The sequence below is a fragment of the Brassica napus genome, chromosome C9 (assembly GCF_020379485.1).
Source record: "Brassica napus cultivar Da-Ae chromosome C9, Da-Ae, whole genome shotgun sequence".
Taxonomy (NCBI): domain Eukaryota; kingdom Viridiplantae; phylum Streptophyta; class Magnoliopsida; order Brassicales; family Brassicaceae; genus Brassica; species Brassica napus.
Genome location: NC_063452.1, coordinates 53,052,337 through 53,059,010, shown reverse-complemented (window position 1 = coordinate 53,059,010; position 6,674 = coordinate 53,052,337). Strand labels below are relative to the sequence as shown.

Here is a 6,674-nt window from a genome sequence, read left to right as displayed (position 1 = left end):
TCTACAACACTGTTGAGGCTCGCATCCAGGAGGTCTAGACTCAGTTGTTGCAACAAAATCCGGAAGGTGCACCGGTCCAGCTGTCCACCGTCGAACAAGACAAAATTTTTGAGCAGGTTAAAAATTTGATCTCTTAAATATATATGTTTATTTACATTTTTTATTCTTTAAGTTAGTTTTACATATGTACTAATTAAATATCTATTTATTAATTGAAGGTTGCCCCGAAGAAAATGGACGTATTATCGGGATCGGGTCTGTCAATGATGTCCCGAGGGCAAGAGCTGAACACGCTGCAAGAATGGAAGAAGAATCTTCTCTCCGTAGGGATTTGACTGCGGCCAAAGAAGTCATAGCTGACCACATGGACAAATTTGCATTTATGGCAAATATGTTCGATTTGATGATAGAGACAACCCCAAACATCAACCCGGCTCTTGCCTCTAGGTGGCAGTCTCTACGTCCGAGCTTTGTCCCCGAGCCCACTCCGGAAGAGCATGCAGATTTAGAGCGACGTGCGGATGAGCATAGCTCCGGCCTCTTCGACGAAATAAAACTTAACACTTAGTTTTTTCGGTTTTAGTTAATTAGTATTATGAATGTTTTATATTATGGATACTATTATGTTTCTGAATGTTAGATATTTTCTTTTAATTTTATCAAATTTTAAAAATTAAAATCAAAATAAATTTAAATATTTGATTTTAATTAATATATTAAATTCGTAATGAAATACAAAATTCTAAAATAAATAAATAAAAGGGTTAATTTACGACCAATGAACATCTAACGTCGATGTAAAGTCGTCGTTATATTACGACAAATAAACATCGACATAGAAGCAAATTGGTCGAAAGTTTACGACCTATGTACATCTAATTTGCGAGACGTAAATGTGCGTCACATGTACCACTAATACTTTTACGTTGAACTTACGACCAAATTACTTAGTCGTACATTTACGTCTGCTTTACGACTAAAGCCATTAGTCGTAACTTTATGACCAATGTGACTCGAATAATTATTTACGTCCAGTTTCTAACGATCAATCGTTTTTCGAAGCTTATTGGTCGTAAAGCCTATATTACGACCAATAAGGTACTAATATTGTAGTCGTTAAGGTCATGTTTTCTTGTAGTGATAATGCTATGTTTATGAAAAAATAAGTGTTCAAAAAATTAATTTATTGGTGATGTACATTGTAATTGAAAAATATCCTATGTGAAGTAAATTCTCTTATGAAAAAATAAGTGTTAAAAAAAATTAATTCATTGGTGATGTACATTGTAATTGAAAAATATCCTATGTGAAGTAAATTCTCCTTCGAGTTTAGTGTAAAATATGATTGTACAAACATGTGAGCATTTACTGTGAATCCTAAGACCATGATTATTGCAGTTTCTTAATAGGGTTTTTAAACAAATTACATCATTTAATTAAATGAAAATTAAATGAAATTATAGTTACCGATCCTTAATCTGAGATTTTTGGCACCGATCCTTAGCTATAGGAAGAGCACACGTGTCAGCACTTTGGGTAAACCTCAAATATATATATTTTTTTCTCTTTTTCGGGACTTCTTCGTCTTCTCTTTGTTTTCTCCGACGGGGATGGCATTCAATCATCTTCTCTAAATCTCCTCTCTGCTCCTTCGAAACAATAAAGTACTCTTCGATGGCGGAAGTAGAGAACAAAAGTCACGAGACCTGGATTCCTCGCGTCGAAGCTGAAGGTCTTCCCCAGCGTTTCGCTTCAAGGATCGTAGAGCTGATTTTGCTGTTAAGGTATATAGTAAACGTTTAGATTCGTTTTCTTTTCTTATGTGAACGATTGTTCTCGTAGATTGTGATTGTTGAGCGTATGTTGTTGTAGACGAACTTGACAGTGTGTGGTGAGGACTGAGGAGCTATTTGGTTTCTCAGTTAAGTTTGATTTGGTAGGTTACGTGTGATTTTTGCTAGATTTTGAGCTGATTCGTGTCGATTTGTTAATTTCTTTTGCAGGAAGTAGTATCAATGGGTAGTGAAAGTGATTCGATATAAGAGAAAGCTGCTGCTCGTAAAGAGGCACTTAGAGCTCTGAGAGCAGCTCAGGTACTTTTTGAGAGCAAGGAAGAGGGAGATGGTGATGCTGCTGTTGAAGAAGAGTGAGTATGCTTTGTTATTTGGCATGAATCATTGAAAAAAGCAAACTTGTCAAAGATATTTAGGGAAGGAACGATTTGATTAGAATGTGGTTGTTGATGATATGCTTCTTGTTGTGTGTTGGTTAAAGCAAAAGAAGTAGCTCCCAAGATAAAGAGCTTCAGGATGGTAAAGTTGCACCACCGGGAGGGTCCTTGTTGTCTTATATACACTCTGCTCCACCTCTTAAGGTAAGCTCTATATATACATTCCAGCGCTGTTTTGGAGTTTAGCACTTATCAATACATCTATTTGCAGCTAAAACAAAATGGATGGGTTGGAAACTTTGAGCATCATGTACTTGCAGTTGGGAATAGCGATTGTTAATGACTTCAAAAGTGTTGAAGGAGACAGAGCAATGGGACTTCAGTCTCTCCCAGTAGCTTTTGGCACTGAGGCTGCAAAATGGATATGCGTTAGTGTTATAGACGCTACTCAGCTCTCTGTTGCTGGTATGTAGTATGACTTCTATTTCTTGTGTTTGATCTTATGAACTAGATGATCATTAGTGAATGTCTATTCTGGTTGCGGTGTATCTTGTAGTGAAAGTATTGTCTTTAAAACTCTTCTCCAAACAAGTGTAAAACAAATTCTCTTCCTTCTCTACATTTTCATCACAAAATTTATACACAGAGTAATCAAAAACAAATTCTGGTTGCGGTGTATCTTGTAGTGAAAGTATTGTCTTTAAAACTCTTCTCCAAACAAGTGTAAAACAAATTCTCTTCTTTCTCTACATTTTCATCACAAAATTTATACACAAAGTAATCAAAAATAATTTATACTTTTTAATCACATATATGGCATTTTCTTCTCAAAACAATTTCTATTTTTACTATGTTTTATTTTATTTTTTTTTAATAAATTTTAATAAAACAATGTTTAAATTTTTTTCTTAAGAACCCTTCATTAAGAAACTCCCAATGGAACACAAAATCTATGAGTTTCTTAATTAAATTTTTTAACTAACTTTTATTATTAAACAAGTCATTAAGAAACCCAAATGGAGTTATAGGGATAATGATGCTCTAAGACAACATTAAGCTCCCGAAAAACCTTTTTAACATATCACAATCCGCAAACCGGTAACTTCGATTATGAGGATATTAATTGGATCGCACTATTGTAAACCTTCTTTGTTTGGTCACTACGTCAACACTCGACACCCAAATTTCGTAAACAAAAAAACCTGAGCTTTCGTCTTTTATTATTATTCATCTTTAATTTTTAACATGAGGATCTGCCATGTTCATCTTTGTGCAGAAGCCAAAACAGACAAACCTCTTTTACAAAAAAAAAAACAGACAAACTTATGCTACAGGCATATTAGCAGCAAGGATTCGCTAAGAAGATGGAAAGTGATGCTTTTTCAGTTACAAAAAAAAAAAAGAAAAAAAAGTGATGCTTTTTTATTGTTAAATATCAAGGTAATATTTGTAAATATTTATTTATCTACTATTTTGGTAGATTATATATAGTATTTTAGGCAATAATAATTTTAATTGTACGTGAAGTATTACATTTAATCGCTAAACTTAAGTATATTTCATATTTTCATATTGTTTTGAGATAAAAAAATGAAATGAAGCAATAAAAATAATTATGTGAACAAATTTCAGATTAGCAACCATCGTAAACACACAAACTATGCCAAGTAATAGTTAGTCTATTTCTATCGGAAATTAAAGTCAGGTTTAAATATTGTATGCATACCTAAGTGAAGACTAGTGAGCATCGAGCGAATGTATGATTTAATATAAGAAATTTTAATCTTAAGTGAGAATACGGGAATTGACGCATAGGCACACTTTTCTTGTTTTGCATGACTGGATTTATAAGTTATTCAGAAGAGAATAAAAATTTAAATATATACATTTTATAGTACCGTACTTAATTTTTAATCGACGCTTTCATAGTGCGATTTACATGTTTCCAGCCATATGGATCGATTCCCTAGCTAGTTGACTCTTGTTTTAGGACATATAAAACGAAAACACTTTCGAATTGTAAATTATTATTGTTTAAATAACCCTTAATCTTATACTAATGATATCTTAATAATCAATTCTCCTCATTCAAGTAAACCCTTTCTGAAAAAAATAATTTATCCTCATTCTAGTCAACAGTATTCTTGAAAATATTTAGTACTTGGATTCTCCTATAAACTTCAATACATATCTATCGATTTTGGACTATGCATGATATATATACTATTCTTGAAAATACTTAGTTACAAGTATTCTTGAAAATATTTAGTTACAAGTATATACTATGATATATATTTTTTTAAAGGTACTACTATAATATTAAAATTCATATAATCAGGAGATAATTAAAATGAAATTCTATTTTTTTTTTCCTTTTCTCGAAATGCATGAAATCCTATATATGTATAGTATTTAATCAGGGACTTATGACTTTTTAAGTTTACTGTCGACAGTGGGTTTTGTCGACATTAAATTCTACGTCTAGTATTTTTTTGCATTAGGGTTTATTCTATTTTAATTCTATTGTCAACAATGGGTTCGTGAATCATAAGTGCGGAGTCTGAAACTATAAACAAACAAGGAGGCTAGGCATAGGCTAGAATAAAATTCCGGAACAAGTGTGAGGCCAAATGAGACGTGAAGTTCCAACTTTTTCTTAATTTATTAATGTTTTCTAAAGAGGGAATATATACACCTTACTATTGGGGCGGTATTGTTTTTAATTAGAAAATATTCAATAATTGTAAAATTATATAATAGAATAACATATATAGTTTCTTTATATAATTTTATCACAATTTCGTATTATTACTATATACTATTTTGTTTGTCAAAATTAAATGTATAGATATTCTTTTTTTGTTGCAATTTATAGATATTCTTATTTGATATTTTATAAACAAACACTGTTCTTGATGAATGATAACATTTACTTTGAGGTTACGAATGGCGACCTTTAATTCACGTATTTCAATGTGAAATTGACAATACCGCAAGTTGATCACCATTCAGCATTAACACTGGAAAACACACTCTAACAAAAATACAAAAAGTAAATACGCGAATTTTTTTTGGATACATGCAAAGTTCAAAAAACGCACTTCATAATTATCTCCGCGTAAAAGACAGTGGTACAATCGAAAACCGCAATTTGTTATTCGTTTTCTTAAAGCACCTATGTTATGCAATATGAATATTTTCCATTTAAATAACTAAATCTATTATACATAAATATTTACTTAAACATCAACACGTAGATTTCTCTAAATTGTAAACTTTCTGTCTGTTATGATATTACACAGTCAAAAACTAAATAAAATAAAATATTAACATTTGGTATATAGTTATTATAATTTATACTTATCAATTTTAGTTATACATCCATTTTATTTTGAGAAATTTCTTATGATGATCTTAAAAAAATTTTTATTACAAATATAGGTCTCAAGAACTAAAATGACCAAAAATTGGTTTCACTTAAGAGTTAATAAATATTTGTACTCCGAGGATAAATTAATATAGGTTTAGGGTTTTGATTTGAGGGGTGTGATTTTTAGGGTGGAGTTTAAGATTTTTAAAAATAAATAAATGAACACTAGTTTTAAAAATAGTTTCAATAAGAATTTTGGGATTTTAAAATAGATTTTTGAAAAACAAAAGAATCTGAAAATATTTTTTTTTGAAAAGACAATTAAAAAAGTTTGGATTCAAAAACGTATTATTCAAATATATATTTATTTTATATTGTTTTCTATCAAAACCGTACTACTTTTTATCAAAACCACATTTTTTTTTATTATCAAATCCGCACTTGTCCCGCAAACCGCATGAACCGCAGTTGAACCGTACCTTAGTTCCGCACCGCTTATATTATCAAAACCACGGTTACCATTCGGACCCTGAGTATTAGTTTCTAGCTTTCTCTTTCATTTCATTTTAAAATAACACCAAAACTCTGATATAATAAAGGTGCATTGTTGTCTTAACTATAATTTAAACGTTTTTTAAGTACAAATTTTTTGTTTTTTGTGAGTCCGACGGTCATACGACCCTTTTCGCGAATAAAGCAGCAAAGTTAACAACACTAATAAGAAATTTTACACCGAAAATTTTCAATACTTTTATTTTCTTAGTTCATAGTCAGTCATTAGTCATACTCATATAACATATATTTTGTAGGAAAATTACAAATACATCAATGTATGTCTCCAAAACGTGAGAAAATGTAGGTATATATTTCTTATGGATTCATGAACTTCAGATTTTAGCACTTTAATCAGTGTCAACTTTAAACAAACAAAAAATTAAGGTGTCAACAGACCATTTTATCCTATTTAAATAAATATATGAATCTTAGTTTAAAATCTTTTATTTTAAAAATAAAAACTAGACCCTAAACCATATGTATTACATGTGGATACTGCCATTTATATAATTTTTTGAAAGTTTCATATCATTAAGTTTTTCGTTTATTTTAAAATTTAGGAATAAATTGATTGGAACC

The 6,674-nt window shown here is 30.6% G+C and overlaps 1 long non-coding RNA gene across 1 annotated transcript; it reads left to right on the top strand.

Annotated features, from left to right (window-relative positions):
- The first annotated feature begins 225 nt into the window (after window positions 1–225).
- LOC125592362 lies at window positions 226–2,838 on the top strand. Its single transcript, XR_007328257.1, has 4 exons — window positions 226–1,784; window positions 2,004–2,146; window positions 2,275–2,374; window positions 2,442–2,838. It is a non-coding gene; the product is annotated as an uncharacterized LOC125592362 (long non-coding RNA).
- The last annotated feature ends 3,836 nt before the right edge of the window (window positions 2,839–6,674 follow it).